Source organism: Scyliorhinus torazame, chromosome 10 (genome assembly GCF_047496885.1).
Source record: "Scyliorhinus torazame isolate Kashiwa2021f chromosome 10, sScyTor2.1, whole genome shotgun sequence".
Taxonomy (NCBI): domain Eukaryota; kingdom Metazoa; phylum Chordata; class Chondrichthyes; order Carcharhiniformes; family Scyliorhinidae; genus Scyliorhinus; species Scyliorhinus torazame.
The window spans coordinates 114,522,207-114,539,611 of NC_092716.1; the positions used below are offsets into that span (position 1 = coordinate 114,522,207).

Here is a 17,405-nt window from a genome sequence, read left to right on the forward strand (position 1 = left end):
ATGTCTTGTTCTCAATACTTGGAGGCCTATGGAACATCCAATGGAAAACTTCACAGGCAGGTTTTCCAAAACATTTATTTCAATCGATAGAAAATTTTGATCAGTTTGCTCGATCAAACAAAGAAAACCCAACTTCAAATATCTTGTTTTAAAAATAGAAGTGTTCTCTCCCACTCCCAATTATTTCTGCATCTTAGACACAAAGTATTAATTAGTCATTAAGGCCTTTGATGAAGACTTCCGGGTGCTCTTTTGATGAAGACTTTTGGGCTCTTATCGGGAGCCCCAACGGCAATTTTCGAAGGCTAAACCCACTGTGAGGCGACATAGAAGGGAGTCCCCCCCGGATGTGAATGGACAGAAGAGATAATAGTGGCCAGATTACGGAGGATCTTCTGGAGCAGCGGCAAAGAAGGGAAGTGAGAAGCAAGATGGCGGCGGAGGGAGGCCAGTTGGTATGGGGCCTGGAACAGCAGGAGTTCCTCCGGCGATGTGTGGAGGAGCTCAAGAAGGAGGTGCTGGCGCCGATGCTGCAGGCGATTGAGGGGTTAAAGGAGGCGCAGAAGACCCAAGAGATGGAGCTCCGTGGAGTGAAGGCAAAAGCTGCCGAAAATGAGGACGAGATACAGGGATTGGTGGTGAAGACGGAGACGCACGAGGCACTGCATAAGAGGTGTATGGGGAGACTGGAAGCCCTGGAAAATAGCTCGAGGAGGAAGAACTTAAGAATCTTGGGTCTTCCCGAAGGGGTAGAGGTAGCGGACGTTGGGGCGTATGTGAGCACGATGCTCCATACCTTAATGGGAGCTGAGGCCCCGACGGGCCCCCTGGAAGTGGAGGGAGCGTATCGAGTCCTCGTGAGAAGACCAAAGGCAGGAGAAATACCTCGAGCAATAGTGGTGAGGTTCCACCGCTACAAGGACAGGGAGATGGTCCTGAGATGGGCGAAAAAGACACGGAGCAGCAGGTGGGAGAACGCGGTGATCCGCGTGTATCAGGATTGGAGTGCGGAGGTGGCGAGAAGGAGGGCGAGTTTCAATCGGGCCAAGGCGGTGCTCCACAAGAGGAAAGTGAAGTTCGGAATGTTGCAGCCGGCAAGACTGTGGGTTACACACCAGGGTAAACACCACTACTTCGAGACGGCAGAAGAGGCGTGGACATTTATCGAAGAGGAGAAGTTGGACTAGATTGGAGAAAGAGTGTTTGAAATGAAGTAGTGAGGTGGTGGCAAGGGACTGTGAATCAGATGGGGGGGGGGGGGGGAAAAAATTTTTCTTTCCCCTCGAAGGGGTGGGGGGGGGACACGAAGAAATGTGGGCGCCGGTGGGGAAGGGGAGGGGGAAGGAGAGAGGGAGCTGCACCATCAGGGGCGGGGCCGAGAGGGAAGCGCGGGCTTTGTCCCCGCGCTATGGAAATTGTGGCGGGAAAAGGGCGCGCAGGAAGGAGGGGGACTCACATGATGGGAGGCTAAGGATAAACGGGGGAAGCCGAGGTCAGCCAGAGTTTGCTGACTTCCGGAAGCAATATGGGGGGAGCAACTAAGCTAGAGAGGGATCTAGCGGGGGGCGAGGGGGGGGGGAGTTAACTGGGTTGCTGCTGCTAAGGGGAAGGGGGAGCTGTTACGGGATGGTCGGGACGGGAGGGCGCCGTCGGGGGGAAAAGCGGGTGCGTGAGAACCGGGTGAGGAGCTGGTCTAAAAAAGGGGATGGCTAGTCGACGAAGGGGGGGGGGGGGGTAAAGAGCCCCCCAACCCGGTTGATCACGTGGAACGTGAGAGGGTTGAACGGGCCGAATAAGAGGGCAAGGGTACTTGTGCACCTAAAGAAGCTAAAAGCAGACGTGGTCATGCTTCAGGAGACGCATCTGAAACTGGCGGATCAGGTCAGATTAAGGAAAGGATGGGTGGGATCAGGTCAGATTAAGGAAAGGATGGGTGGGACAGGTATTCCACTCGGGCTTGGATGCGAAAAATAGAGGGGTGGCGATACTGGTGGGGAAACGGGTATTGTTTGAGGCGAAGACCATAGTGGCGGACAGTGGGGGTAGATACGTGATGGTGAGTGGCAGACTGCAAGGTGAGGCGGTGGTGCTGGTGAATGTATATGCCCCGAACTGGGATGACGCGAACTTTATGAAGCGTATGTTGGGGCGCATCCCGGACCTGGAGATGGAAAAGTTGGTAATGGGAGGGGACTTCAACACGGTGCTGGACCCAGGGCTGGACCGGTCCAGATCTAGGACCGGGAGGAGGCCGGCAGCGGCCAAGGTGCTTAAGGGCTTTATGGAGCAGATGGGAGGAGTGGATCCCTGGAGATTTACTAGGCCAAGGAGTAAAGAGTTTTCCTTCTTCTCCCATGTCCACAAAGTGTACTCCCGGATAGACTTCTTTGTCTTGGGAAGGGCGCTGGTCCCGAAGGTGGCAGGAATGGAGTATTCGGCTATCGCCATTTCAGATCATGCCCCACATTGGGTAGATCTGGAAGTAGGAGAGGAAAAGGAACAGCGCTTAGATATGGGAATGTTGGCGGACGAGGGGGTATGTGTAAGGGTGAGGGGATGTATTGAAAGGTACCTAGAGATTAATGATGACGGAGAGGTCCAGGTGGGAGTGGTCTGGGAGGCGCTGAAGGCGGTGGTTAGAGGGGAGCTGATCTCCATAAGGGCCCATAAGGGGAAACAAGAGGGTAAAGAAAGAGAGAGATTGTTGAGGGAGATTTTGAGGGTGGATAGGCAATAAGCGGAGGCTCCAGATGAAGGGCTATACAGGGAAAGACGGAGATTGCACACGGACTTTGACTTGTTGACCACGGGTAAGGCGGAGGCACAATGGAGGAAGGGACAGGGAGTGCAGTATGAATATGGAGAGTAGGCGAGCCGGCTGCTGGCCCAACAACTTAGGAAGAGGGGGCGGCGAGAGAGATCGGAGGGGTTAGAGACGAGGAGGGAAAGATGGAACGGGGAGTGGAGAGGGTGAACGGGGTGTTTAAGGTATTTTACGAGAGGCTATATAAGGCTCAACCCCCGGAAGGGAAAGAGGGAATGATGCGTTTCCTAGACCAGCTGGAGTTCCCGAAGGTTGAGGAACAGGAGATGACAGGACTGGGAGCGCAGATTGAGGTGGAGGAGGTGGTAAAAGGAATTGGGAACATGCAGGCAGGGAAGGCCCCGGGACCGGATGGGTTCCCGGTGGAGTTCTATAGGAAATACGTGGACCTGCTGGCCCCACTTCTGACGAGAACCTTTAATGAGGCTAGGGAAAGGGGGACACTACCCCCAACAATGTCGGAGGCGACGATATCGCTGATCCTGAAAAGAGACAAAGACCCGCTGCAGTGCGGGTCATACAGGCCTATTTCCCTCTTGAACGTAGATGCCAAGCTTTTGGCCAAGGTGATGGCGACGAGGATAGAGGACTGTGTCCCTGGGGTGGTGCATGATGATCAAACGGGGTTTGTTAAAGGGAGGCAATTAAATGCTAATACACGGAGGCTGCTGGGGTTAATGATGATGCCCCCACCGGAGGGGGAGGCGGAGATAGTGGTGGCGATGGATGCAGAGAAAGCATTTGATAGAGTGGAGTGGGACTACCTGTGGGAAGTACTGAGGAGGTTTGGATTTGGAGAGGGGTTCATTAGATGGGTTCAGCTCCTGTACAGGGCCCCGGTGGCAAGTGTGATTACAAATAGGCAATGATCTGACCACTTCCGACTATATAGGGGTACAAGACAGGGATGTCCCCTGTCCCCATTACTGTTTGCGTTGGCAATTGAGCCACTGGCCATAGCGCTGAGGGGCTCCAGGAGGTGGAGGGGGGTACTTAGAGGAGGAGAAGAGCATCGGGTGTCATTATACGCGAATGATTTGTTGTTGTATGTCGCGGACCCAGTGGAGGGGATGCCTGAGATAATGCAGACACTCAGGGAGTTTGGAGAATTTTCAGGATATAAATTGAATATGGGGAAGAGTGAACTGTTTGTGATGCACCCCGGGGAACAGGGCAGGGGAATAGACGATTTACCGTTGAGGAGGGTAACAAGGGATTTCCGGTATTTGGGGATCCAGGTGGCCAGGAACTGGGGAACCTTGCATAAGCTTAACTTGGCACAACTCGTAGAGCAGATGGAAGAGGACTTTAGGAGGTGGGACATGGTGCCCCTGTCATTGGCGGGCAGGGTGCAGGCGGTTAAAATGGTGGTTAGAACATAGAACAATACAGCGCAGTACAGGCCCTTCGGCCCACGATGTTGCACCGAAACAAAAGCCATCTAACCTACACTATGCCATTATCATCCATATGTTTATCCAATAAACTTTTAAATGCCCTCAATGTTGGCGAGTTCACTACTGTAGCAGGTAGGGCATTCCACGGCCTCACTACTCTTTGCGTAAAGAACCTACCTCTGACCTCTGTCCTATATCTATTACCCCTCAGTTTAAAGTTATGTCCCCTCGTGCCAGCCATATCCATCCGCGGGAGAAGGCTCTCACTGTCCACCCTATCCAACTCCCTGATCATTTTGTATGCCTCTATTAAGTCTCCTCTTAACCTTCTTCTCTCCAACGAAAACAACCTCAAGTCCGTCAGCCTTTCCTCATAAGATTTTCCCTCCATACCAGGCAACATCCTGGTAAATCTCCTCTGCACCCGCTCCAAGGCCTCCACGTCCTTCCTATAATGCGGTGACCAGAACTGTACGCAATACTCCAAATGCGGCCGGACCAGAGTTCTGTACAGCTGCAACATGACCTCCCGACTCCGGAACTCAATCCCTCTACCAATAAAGGCCAACACTCCATAGGCCTTCTTCACAACCCTATCAACCTGGGTGGCAACTTTCAGGGATCTATGTACATGGACACCTAGATCCCTCTGCTCATCCACACTTTCAAGAACTTTACCATTAGCCAAATATTCCGCATTCCTGTTATTCCTTCCAAAGTGAATCACCTCACACTTCTCTACATTAAACTCCATTTGCCACCTCTCAGCCCAGCTCTGCAGCTTATCTATATCCCTCTGTAACCTGCTACATCCTTCCACACTATCGACAACACCACCGACTTTAGTATCGTCTGCAAATTTACTCACCCACCCTTCTGCGCCTTCCTCTAGGTCATGGATAAAAATGACAAACAGCAACGGCCCCAGAACAGATCCTTGTGGTACTCCACTTGTGACTGTACTCCATTCTGAACATTTCCCATCAACCACCACCCTCTGTCTTCTTTCAGCTAGCCAATTTCTGATCCACATCTCTAAATCACCCTCAATCCCCAGCCTCCGTATTTTTTTGCAATAGCCTACCGTGGGGAACCTTATCAAACGCTTTGCTGAAATCCATATACACCACATCAACTGCTCTACCCTTGGTTCTTCCAAGGTTTCTTTTTGTGTTCCAGTGCCTCCCTGTACTGATTACAAAGGCCTTTTTTAAGAAGGTGGACAAGAGTATTATGAGCTTTGTGTGGGCTGGAAAGACCCCAAGAGTAAAGAGGGGGTTCCTGCAGCGCAGTAGGGACAGAGGGGGACTGGCACTGCCGAGTCTAAGTGATTATTATTGGGCCGCCAACGTGTCAATGATATGTAAGTGGATGAGGGAAGGGGAAGGAGCGGTGTGGAAAAGACTGGAGATGGCGTCCTGTAGGGGAACTAGCCTAAAAGCACTGGCGACGGCGCCGTTGCCGTTCTCCCCGAAAAAATACACCACAAACCCAGTGGTGGTGGCAACTCTGAAAATTTGGGGGCAGTGGAGACGACATAAGGGAGTGACGGGTGCCTCAGTGTGGTCCCCGATAAGGAACAATCATAGGTTCGTCCCGGGAAGGATAGATGGGGGATTTAAATCTTGGCAGCGAGCAGGAATTGCAAAATTGTAGGACTTGTTCTTAGACGGGACGTTCGCGAGTCTGGGAGCACTGACAGAAAAATATGGGCTGCCACCTGGTAATGCATTTCGCTACATGCAAGTGAGGGCATTTGTGAGGCAACAGGTGAGGGAATTTCCGCAGCTCCTGGCGCAAGAGATCCAGGACAAAGTGATTTCAGGGGCATGGGTGGGTGATGGCAGGGTGTCAGATATATATAGGGAAATGAGAGACGAGGGGGAGACGATGGTAGAGGAGCTGAAGGGAAAATGGGAGGAGGAGCTGGGGGAAGAGATAGAGGAGGGGCTGTGGGCAGATGCCCTAAGTAGGGTAAACTCTTTGTCCTCGTGTGCCAGGCTCAGCCTGATACAATTCAAGGTTCTACACAGGGTGCATATGACTGGATCAAGGCTGAGTAGATTTTTTGGAGTGGAGGATAGGTGCGGGAGATGCGCGGGAAGCCCGGCGAACCACACCCACATGTTCTGGTCATGTCCGGTATTGCAAGGGTTCTGGGTGGGTGTGGCAAAAGTGATTTCAAAGGTGGTGGGGGTCCGGGTCGAACCAGGCTGGGGGTTGGCTATATTTGGGGTTGCAGATGAGCCGGGAGTGCAGGAGGCAAGAGAGGCCGATGTTTTGGCCTTTGCGTCCCTAGTAGCCCGGCGAAGAATTCTACTTATGTGGAAAGAAGCTAAACCCCCGGGCGTGGAGGCCTGGATAAACGACATGGCAGGGTTCATAAAATTGGAGCGGATAAAGTACGCACTAAGAGGTTCGGCTCAAGGGTTCACCAGGCGGTGGCAATCGTTCCTCGACTATCTCGCAGAGTGATAAGGGAAAATAGGAAAGGTAGCAGCAGCAGCCCAGGGGGGAGGGGGGAGGACTCATTTGGGTCCTCAGGGGTTTTATGTGTGTGTTTATATATTAGTTATTTATATTAGATTTTACGAAGTTACTATTTTAGTTACTATTTCTGTTGTTTCTTATTTTGTTGTTGGCAGTTGCCGTTAGTTAGCATATTATTTATTTAAAAAACGATCAATGTATATATTATTACAAAGTTGTAAAATGGGAAATTTTTGTTTTAGTTTGATCGAAAAACTTTAATAAAATATATATATTTTTTGAAAAAGGCCTTTGATGAATTTTAATTACTGTGTAGCTGATAACGCATGAGAGTGAGAAAGATGTAAAGATCAGCTAACTGTAGGAAGTTGAGATTTATGATCAAAAATGCTATTGAAACTCAAAGAGCTTTGTTCATTATTGAGTGAGGCACATCAAAGTATCCCAAGTGTCTAATAAGCATTGTCAATTTTGTTTGGAACTAATCCTGACGGTTTCAACACATGTCCTCCTGCACTCAACTGCTGACAAGTGAAACAATTTTTCCACCGTCTCCAATAGATTAACAATAATAAAAGGTATATCTAGAAAATTAAAATAAAACACAATGTTTTGCAATGTCCTCATGATCCTTTCAGTTGCTCGCATGGAGGTTCAGGAGATAACTGGAGAGCCCAGGATGATACGGGTGGCTTTCTTCATGAATCGCAGAAAGTCTCTATGAAGGTACAAAATGTAATAAAAAAGGCAAATGGAATGATAGCGTTTGTTGCAAAAGGACTGGGTATAAAAGTAGAGAAGTACTGTTACAATTGTGCAATGGTGAGACCACATCTCGAGTATTGTGTCCAGTTTTGGTCTCCTTATTTGAAGAAGAATGTGGTGGCATTGGAAACAGTTCAGAGGAGGTTTACCAGACTGATTCCTGGGATGAAGTGGTTGGCGCATGAGGAGAGACTAAGCAGTTTGGGCTCATACTCACTGTAGTTTAGAAGGATGAGGCCACGCCTTGAGTATTGTGCGCAGTTTTGGTCTCCTATTTCGAGGAAGGATATTCTTGCTATTGAGGGCGTCCAGACTAATTCCCAGAATGGCAGGACTGACACATGAAGAAAGACTGGATCGACTGTGCTTGTACTCACTGAAGTTTAGAAGAATGAGACGGGATCTCATAGAAACATATAAAATCTTAATGGGACTGGGCAGGCTAGATGAGGGAAAATGTACCCGATGTTGGGGATGTCCAGAACTGCGGTCGCAACCTAAGAATAAGGGGTAAGCCATTCAGGACTGAGATGAGGAAGAACCTCTTCTCTCAGAGAGTTGCGAACTTGTGGAATTCTCTCCCACAGAAAGCTGTTGGGGCCAGTTCATTGGGTATATTCAAGAGGGAACTGGACATGGCCCTTGCGGCTAAAGCAATCAAGGGGTATGGAGAGACAGCAGGAGTGGGATACTGAATTTGTATGATCAGCCATGATCATATTGATGATGGTGCAGGCTCGAAGGGCCAAATATCCTCCTCTTGCACCCATTTTCTATGTTTCTATGAGAGGGGATCTAATCAATGTATATAAAATACTAAAAGGGATTGATAAAAGTAAATGTAGACCAAATGTTCACCCTTGTGGGGCAATCTAGAACAAGAGGTCACAGATATAGATTGAGAGGTGGTAGATTTAAAACTGCGATGAAAAGGAACTAACTCTCGCAGAGGGTGGTGAATTTCTGGAACTCGCTGTCCCATAGTGCGATGGAGTCCGAATCATTAAATGGTTTCAAGAAGGAGATAAGAAACTGGTTAAAGGGATATGGGAAACAGGCTTCAAGACCAGGAAGAGAACAGCCATGATCTGATTGAATGGCAGAGCAGGCCCGAAGGGCTGAATTGTCTACTTATAGAATTTTATCATAGAATTTACAGTGCAGAAGGAGGCCATTTGGCCCATTGAGTCTGCACCGGCCCTTGGAAAAAGCATCCTACTTAAGCCCTCTGTCTCCATCCTATCCCCGTAACCCCACTTAACCTTTTTGGACAGTAACGGCAATTTAGCATGGCCAATCCACCTAACTTGCACATCTTTGGACTGTGGGAGGAAACCATGGAGGAAACCCACACAGACACGGGGAGAACGTGCAGACTCCTAATTCCTATGGTCCTATGTTTGTGGCTTTTGGAAAAGCTGAGAACTATTCCAAAGCAAACCTTCCAACCTGGGATTGCCTTGGAGTCTCCAAAGATTTCAAGATTGATCTCCATGGGCTACCTCAGGATCAGAAGGACAAGAGAAACCAGTTTTTTTTGTTGACTAGTTACAAAAATATTGACGAAGGGAAATAAAAGTTGTTTGAGTGAATACTCAGTCAGTTGAGCCTGCTGATGATTGACAGGTCGGCCAACCAATGGTGGGGAAGGCGGGACCATAGGATCGTTTGTCCAATCAGAGCTGGCAGCTCCAATTAGAACGGATTAAGAATTAAAATGGAGGCAGAGAGTCACCGAGACAGAGCCCCGCAATATCCTGAGGGGTAATGGCTGCCATTGAGTCCCTCCCCCTCCCCTCAGCAAGTCAAACCACCGGGAGAGGAACGGCCGAGCACTGTGGCCAGCTGGCTTGCCTCGTTGCCATCGTGACGGATCACGTGTCCCAGATCATGGCCAATGGCGCGGACCGATACTGGAACGTGGAGGCGCTGGGGCTCCCAGCGTTTCCATGGTGAGGGCAAACAACAACAACAACAGCAGCAGCGGCAGCAGCAGCAGAGAGAGGGGGACTGAGAGCCGAGAGCCCCTCAATCAACCAGACAGCCAGCCCAGCGACTGCCCCAAACCTCCTGAGAGGGTGACTGTCACGCTGGAGGATGCAGGGCTCGGACTGTGGATCATAAAGGTAATCGCCAGCCCATCTGTTTTATTTTATTCGTTTATGGAATGGGGGTGATTTGCAAAACCAGCATTTATTGCCCATCCGGAGTTGCCTCTTGAGTTGGCGATGAGCTGCCTTCTTGAAGTGCTGCAGTCCATGTGGTGTAGGTACACCCACAGTGCAGTTAGGGAGGGATTTTGACCCAGTGACAGTGAAGGAATGGTCATATATTTCCAAGTCAGGACGGTGAGTGACTTCGAAGGGATCCTCCTGGTGGTGGGCTCCCAGGTAACTGCTGTCCTTGTCCTTATATCAATGTTTTTCAAACTTTTTTTCCCAGCACCCACTTTTGCCAACTGGCTGACCTTAGGGACTTGATCACTGTCACAGACATGATGGGCCGAAGGGCCCATTTCTGTGTTGCAAAACTACATGACTCTTTGAAAGTAGAGATATATTCAAAGGGCAGAGGAGAGCCACGAGATTAATGTCAATGTTTGAATTATTAAATAAAACAAGATTTACATTTTTTCTAGCACCTTCACAACTAAATGAGTATAAAGTAGTTCGCAACTAACGGAGTACAGTCACTGCTGTGATGCCAATTTATGCACAGCAAATCCAAAACAACAGCAATGCGAAAAAGCCAGGGGCTGGATTCTTCCGCCCCGCCCACTGCAAGAATGCCACGGGCGAGAAGCCGACAATGGAAAAATCCATTGACCTTGGACGGGATTCTCCGGTTGCCGGGCGAACACAGCCGGAGAATCCCACCCCAGATAACCTGTTTTTGTGATGTTGATTGAGGGATAAATGTTAATGAGAACATCAGGGATAACTCCCTGCTCTTATTCAATGTAGTCCCATTGAGTCATTTACATTCACATGAGAGACAGAGCCTCCACGAAACATGGTAACTGGGAAATTACATTTCTAGCAGGACAGCAGTCCTGCAGTACTGCACTTAGTCTAGATGTGGAGGTGAACCCACACTCGTCTGATGTAGAGCCAAGAGCATTACCCATTGAGCCATGACTAACACAGAGGAGACACTAGAGAAATTTAGAACATAGAACATACAGTGCAGAAGGAGGCCATTCAGCCCATCGAGTCTGCACCGACCCACTGAAGCCCTCACTTCCACCCTATCCCCATAACCAATAACCCCGCCTAACCTTTTTGGACACGAAGGGCAATTTAGCTGGCCAATCCACCTAACCTGCCTGTCTTTGGACAGTGGGAGGAAACCGGAGCACCCGGAGGAAACCTACGCAGACATGGGGAGAACGTGCAGACTCCGCACTGACAGTGACCCAGCGGGGAATCGAACCTGGGACCCCGGCGTGTGAAGCCACAGTGCTAGCCACTTGTGCTACCGTGCTGCCCATTTAGGCTTAATAGCCCTTAATCTTAAAACTAATCTTGCAGGAGAAGATGCAGTATGCTAATAAATGGCTGGGGAAGAGGAATCCCGAACATTACTGTAAATTAAACTGAGATTAAGACAAAGGGATATAGGTTTACACTCGGAAAAGCTGTTTTGGGGATTGATATCAATATATTTTTTTCATGTACAATGCAAAATGATTTTGCAGGGGGGGGGGGGCGTGCAGACAAAGACAGCGAGTTTCCATAAAATCCTGAGGATTCCCCTTCGGTACCTGTTGTGAAAGAGACCAAGTGTTATTGTTCTGTGCCAGGTTTAATCTGGTAAAGCAATGAGCTTTACTGCGGGTGAGGATCGTCACCCAGAAAGAAAGAAGACAGATTTCTCCGAACCCTGTTATCCCTCCCACATCTAGAATTCATGCGTAAACTCTCCAACCTGGTGCTGGGCTTCTCAAAAGCTCCTTCCAACGGGAGGACCGAGAGAGAGGGAGAGATTGTAAGCGGAGGGCTTCAGGGTGAGGATCTGTACTCGCTTCTCCATAGAAATGGGAACTGAGTCTCTTGGTGGATGAACATGAAAAGCTACTCAATTTAAGTTTAGTTGCGTGAAGAGTCGGATTGACTGGTGACGACCGAATGTCCCGTTACTCGGCTTCACTATTGTCCATGTGATGGTTCCAAATTACAACAAACCATCTGTTTGTGATGTCTGTCAACTTGCCAGTCCACTTTGCTTCTCACTCCTGGGCCATACATTCTCCCGTATCTCACGTCACATAAGCCATTTTCATGGAACCTTTTCTGTTTGCAGTCCTGCTGATGTTACCCAGTAGTTGGGATACCTATGCTAATTTCAGGATGCGCACAACCCTTTTTATACTTGCCCGTGACCCACCCGCGAGTCGCGACCCTCATTTTGAAAAAGCCTTTATAGATTGTAATGGTTCTGGGTTTGGAAGGTGCTGCCAAAGGATCCTTGGTGAGTTGCTGCGGTGTATCTTATAGGTGGTACACACTGTTCGCTGGTGGTGAATGGAGTGAATGTTTGTGGATGGAGTGTCAATTAAATGGGCTGTTTTGTTCTGGATGGTGTTGAGTTTCATGAGTGTTGTTGGAGCTGCACTCATCCAGGCAAGTGGGGTGTAGGCCATCACACTCCTAACTTGTTCCTTATAGATGGCAGGCAGTCTTTGGGGAATCAGTAGTTGAGTTAATCTCTGCAGAATTTCCAAGCTCTAACCAGCTCTTGTAGTCTGATTATTTATGTGACTGGTCTATTTGACTTTCTGTTCAATGGTAAATCTCAGGATTTTGATAAATGGCCAATACTTCAATTTTTATTCACGTATCAATGTTTTTCTTTACCTACAGGGGCTGGCTGAGTGCAAACTGATGCGGCGATTGGGCTTATCAGTCAGTGAACTGAACAGGTAAGTGCTAAAACTGGAGCCTTTGAATGGGAGCAGAGGATGACCTCTAGGTATTATGTCAAGAGTGAGATGCAAGTTCAATGCTGACCATTCTTAGGTGACACCAATTGAACAGGCAGCCTGTTCTTTAAGAGACAACCTTTCACCTTTAGGCAGGTATCTCGAGTTGGGAAATTTTCCAGCTCGTCATAGCTGCCTCGGGAAAAAGTGCCCCAAATGGTGTGATATTTGTTATTATATGGAATATAACCAAGACTGCTCACAGCCCCCTCCCACCCCCAAGCCTGATAAGATTGGAGGCGGCCACAGGGCTGCTGTGTGCAGAAGTGGCCTGATTAAAATGCCCATCTCTGTTTATGGGATTTTGTCCAGTTGTTTTATTAAATATTAGGCTCTCTGGCCTTTAACTCTCACACCTCATCACCCCCTCCCACTCTCCATACACCCTGATGCCTCACCTACATTTAATGCCACTTGTATCCTCCATGTCAACTCATGGCACTTCCATTCTCATTCACCAGTACAGATTCTGTGCAGAACCAATGAACCATACAGTAACAATGGCATGTGAAAATACTTTAAAAAACCATTTGTAACATTCTTTATAAATAAAACTACAAGCCTAAAGTGCCAATCAACCATATGTTGAAAGTATCATTAGCAGAAACCATAAGTACTTGGCACTTCTTTACCTTGTTCAAATAAACATTAAACAATTGGCAAAACATATAAGAAATAAAGCTTGAGCTATCAACCAGGCGATGTTTTCCCTTCTTTGCATCTGTTTCAACAATGTAATGAAAGTCTGGGCTCTCAGCCAACATACAAATTGGGGAGACCAAACTTGGGTTGAGTGATTGTTTTTATGGAACACTTCTATTCAGTCCACAAGTGTCACCCTGAATTTCAAGTTACCTGTCATTTCAATTCTCTGATCAACTCCAAATCTTTCCTTTCTGTCCTTGGCCTCTTATATTGTTCCAGTGAAGCATACCACAATCACGAACACTACCGTATCCTTTGATTAGGCACTTTGTAACCTTCAGGTTCAACATTACATTTAATAATTTTGTACAATAACCTCCGTCCTTTTTTTGGACGGGTTGTTTGTGATGATTCTGCTTTCCCATTTACCCTTTTCTGGGTATATATTTTGTTTCCTTGTTTATCACATTGTTATCTTTACTGTCTTACACTCGCACTATCACATCCTTTTGTCACTTAATATCCACTACCTTCCATCTTATTGCAACCTACCTGTTTGTTCTTTCCTCCCCTCCCCATTTCCTGATGATGCTTAAAAGCTGTTAGGTCTCTGAGCAAACCATTAACAGTTCTGATGAAAGGTTTTCGACATGAAACACTGAACTCACTGGATCTTCCTCTGTAAAAAGCACCCTGCGTCATGCGATATGTGCCCACTCCCTCAGCCTGTCCAAACCCACTGAAGCATCTCTGCATCCTCCTCACAGCACACCTTCCCACCCAACTATGTATCATCTGCAAATTTGGAGATAATACATTTAGTTTCCTTGTCAAAAATCATTGAAAAAAAAATCTTTTTATTCTCATTTTCAACATTTTCGTCAAATAAACAACAAATGCCCCCCAAACAGCACCCCATTCAGTATACAAACCAAAACATCACCCAGACATTCCAAGTAAAAAAGAAAATTAACAATCAATCAGTAAACAGTGTAATCAAGAACAACAATAGCCCCCCTGCCCCCCCTAATGTTCAATGGCAACCAATTCTCAAAAGTGCATAATAAACAGTCCCCATGAATTGTAGAACCCTTCCTTCATCCGCTGTGCACTATCAATTACTACAAAGACGAGAGTAGTGAATAATTGAGGCTTTATTGAGCAAAGATGTGTGGCCTCCTGTAGCTGCTACCAGAATGGGGGCAGCACTGGCGAGCACACACATTTATACGCCGCCTACTGGGCGGAGCCAAGGCAGGGATTTACCCATGTACCTCTAGTACAGGAGTCTTACCGTACTACATCTAATATACATTTAATACAGTTAGTGGTGACTACCACATTCACCCCCTGTTTAAAAAAAGAGTCCGGCGGGGGTGGTGGAAAAATTTACAAGTTCAGTCTGTCGGGTGCCTTCATCCTCCACTGCGATCGCCTCGGTCCTGGTGGTGATGCGGGCGCCGACTTGGTCACCTGTGACTCCGGTAGCGTGTTGTCCTCGTCTTCATCACCCCCGAGTGGAACCAGTGGGAGGATGGATCCTCCTGGGGCGGGGGCTGCGGTGAGGTGCGCTTGGGGGGAGGGAGAGTGGTGCAGGGGGGAGGGGGGGGTGTTGGGTGGTGGGCCGTGGGTGGGGATCCAGCGGGTGCCAGGACCCGGAGGGAGACTGTGTCCTGGCGCCCGTCGGGGTGCGCCGCGTAGGCGTACTGCAGGTTCGCGTGCAGTAGTTGGACTCTTTCAACCAATGGGTCCGCACGTGTTTGCGAAGGAGGACGGGTCCAGGAGCTGCCAGCCAAGTTGGGAGTGAGACCCTGGAGGTGGACTTCCTGGGGAAGGCAAAGAGACATTCATGGGGGGTTTCGTTAGTTGCAGTGCAGAAGAGCAATCGGATGGAGAGGAGTGCGTTGGGGAGGACATCCTGCCAGCGGGAGACGGGAGATTCTTAGACCGTAGGGCCAGCAGGACAGCCTTCCAGACCGTCCCGTTCTCCCTCTCCACCCGCCCGTTTCCCCGGGGGTTGTAGCTGGTCGTCCTGCTCGAGGCAATGCCCTTGCTGAGCAGGAACTACGCAGCTCATCGCTCATAAAGGAGGATCCCTGATCGCTGTGGACGTAAGTGGGTGACAGAGGCCATCGTGTAGAGCGCGGAGTCGGTCCACTTGTGCGCTGGCACATGTACCTCGGGATAGGGCATCGGGGGGCTCGTTGAGCTTCCCGGGGCGATACAAAATCTCTTAATTACAGGTGGAGAGCACGATCCTCCACCTCAAGATCTTATCGTTTTTGATCTTTGAACAGGAAGGCAACCGACCGTTGGTCAGTGAGGAGAGTGAATCTCCTGCCGGCCAGGTAATGCCTCCAATGCCGCACAGCTTCCACAGTGGCCTCCTTTTCGACAGAGGAATGCCGAATTTTGGAGACATGGAGGGTGCTGGAAAAAAATTCCACAGGCCTACCTGTCTGGTTCAGGGTGGAGGCCAGAGCTACGTCTGATGCAACGCTCTAGACCTGAAAGGGGAGGGACTCGTCGACCGCGTGCATCGTGGCCTTGGCGTTGTCCGCCTTAATGTGGTTAAAGGCCTGGCGGGCCTCAGCCGTTTGGGGAAAGACTGTGGACTGAATGAGTGGGTGGGCCTTGTCCGCATTGTTAGGGACCCACTGGGCATAATAGGAGAAGAATCCCAGCTGTCGTTTCAGGGCCTTGGGGCTGTGGGGGAGGGGGAGTTCCACGAGGGGGCGCATGTGGTCGGGGTCAGGCCCTAGAACTCCATTTTCCACAACATAGCCAAGGATGGCTAAGCGGTTGGTGCGGAACACGCACTTCTCCTTATTGTATGTGAGATTAAGGAGTTTGGAGGTGTGGAGAAATTTGAGAAGGTTAGCGCCGTGGTCCTGCTGATCGTGGCCGCAGATGGTGACGTTGTCCAGGTACTGGAAGGTGGCCCGCAGTCCGTACCGGTCAACCATTCGGTCCATCTCACATTGGTGACGCCGAAGGGAACCCGAAAGAAGTGATAGAGGTGGCCATCTGCTTCGAACGCAGTTGGCGGTCCTCCTTGCGGGTGGGGAGCTGGTGTTAGGCGGACTTCAGGTCCACTGTGGAAAAGACCCGGTATTGTGCAATCTGATTGACCATATCAGATATGCGTGGGAGGGTGTACGCGTCGAGCTGCGTATACCGATTGATGGTCTGACTGTCGTCAATGACCATCCTGTGTTTCTCCCCAGTCTTTACTACTACCACTGGGCTCTCCAGGGGCTGTTGCTGGCCTCAATGATGCCTTCTTGCAGAAGCCGCTGGACCTCCGACCTGATGAAGGTCCTGTCCTGGGCACTGTACCGTCTGTTCCTGGTGGCGACGGGTTTGCAATCCGGGGTGAAGTTTGGAAACAAGGAAGGTGGGTCGACCTTGAGGGTCATGAGGCCGCATATGGTGAGGGGGGGGGGGGTAGGGGTCCGCCGAATTTTCAAATTAAGCTTTGGAGATGGCACTGGAAGTCCAGGCCGAGTAACAGGGCAGTGCAGAGGTGGGGGAGGCCGTAGAGCTGGAAGTTGCTAAACTCGATGCCCTGGACGGTGAGGGTCGCGATGCAGTACCCCCGGATTTCCACGGAATGGGCTCCGGAGGCCAGGGAGATTTTCTGGGTAATGGGGTGTACCGCGAGGGAGCAGCGCCTGACCGTAATGGGGTGGATGAAGCTTTCCGTGCCTCCGGAGTCAAAAAGGCAGGAAGTCTTGTGCCAACGATTTTCACTGTTGTCATTGCGGTTGCGAGGTTGTGGGGCAGGGACTGGTCGAGCATGATCGAGGCGAGCTGTGGCTGATGCTGGGAGGCCCCGGGCTGGTCAGCGGTGGTGGCATGCGATGAGCGGCCAGACGAGCTTCCTGATGGGTAGGGGTCCTGAGGCGCGTCCAAAATGGCGCTGAAGATGGCGGCGCCCATGGCTGGTGGCATTAAAGATGGCGGCGCCCAGGGGCCGCACGTGGCCTGCGGAGAAGAAGATGGCGGCGCCCATGGGCTGCACGTGGAGGGTGTAGGAACGCTGGGCCTAGAAACAGCGGCGACCAACCGGGCCTGGCACACAGCAGCAAAATGTCCCTTCTTTCCGCAGCCGATGCAGGTTGCGCTCCGCTCCGGGCAGCGCTGCCGGGGGTGTTTGTTCTGCCCGCAGAAGTAGCATTTGGGGCCCCCCGGGGTTGGCTGGCTGCCACGCGGCGCAGGCTTGCGGTGGGCTGGGGTCGGTAGCTGGTGGGGCCCACAATGCCCATGAGGGTGCTATGCGGTCGGGGGCGTACGACTGGAC

General features: G+C 50.0%; 1 protein-coding gene across 1 annotated transcript in view; it reads left to right on the forward strand.

Moving 5' to 3' along the window:
- Nucleotides 1-9,456: 9,456 nt before the first annotated feature.
- The window catches only part of hydin (HYDIN axonemal central pair apparatus protein), a 1,604,351-nt gene continuing 1,596,402 nt past the window's right edge, over nt 9,457-17,405 (forward strand). The window contains exons 1-2 of the mRNA XM_072518656.1: nt 9,457-9,602; nt 12,339-12,397. The gene's annotated coding sequence lies outside the window, so the exon portion shown is untranslated. The remainder of the gene's footprint in view (nt 9,603-12,338; nt 12,398-17,405) is intronic.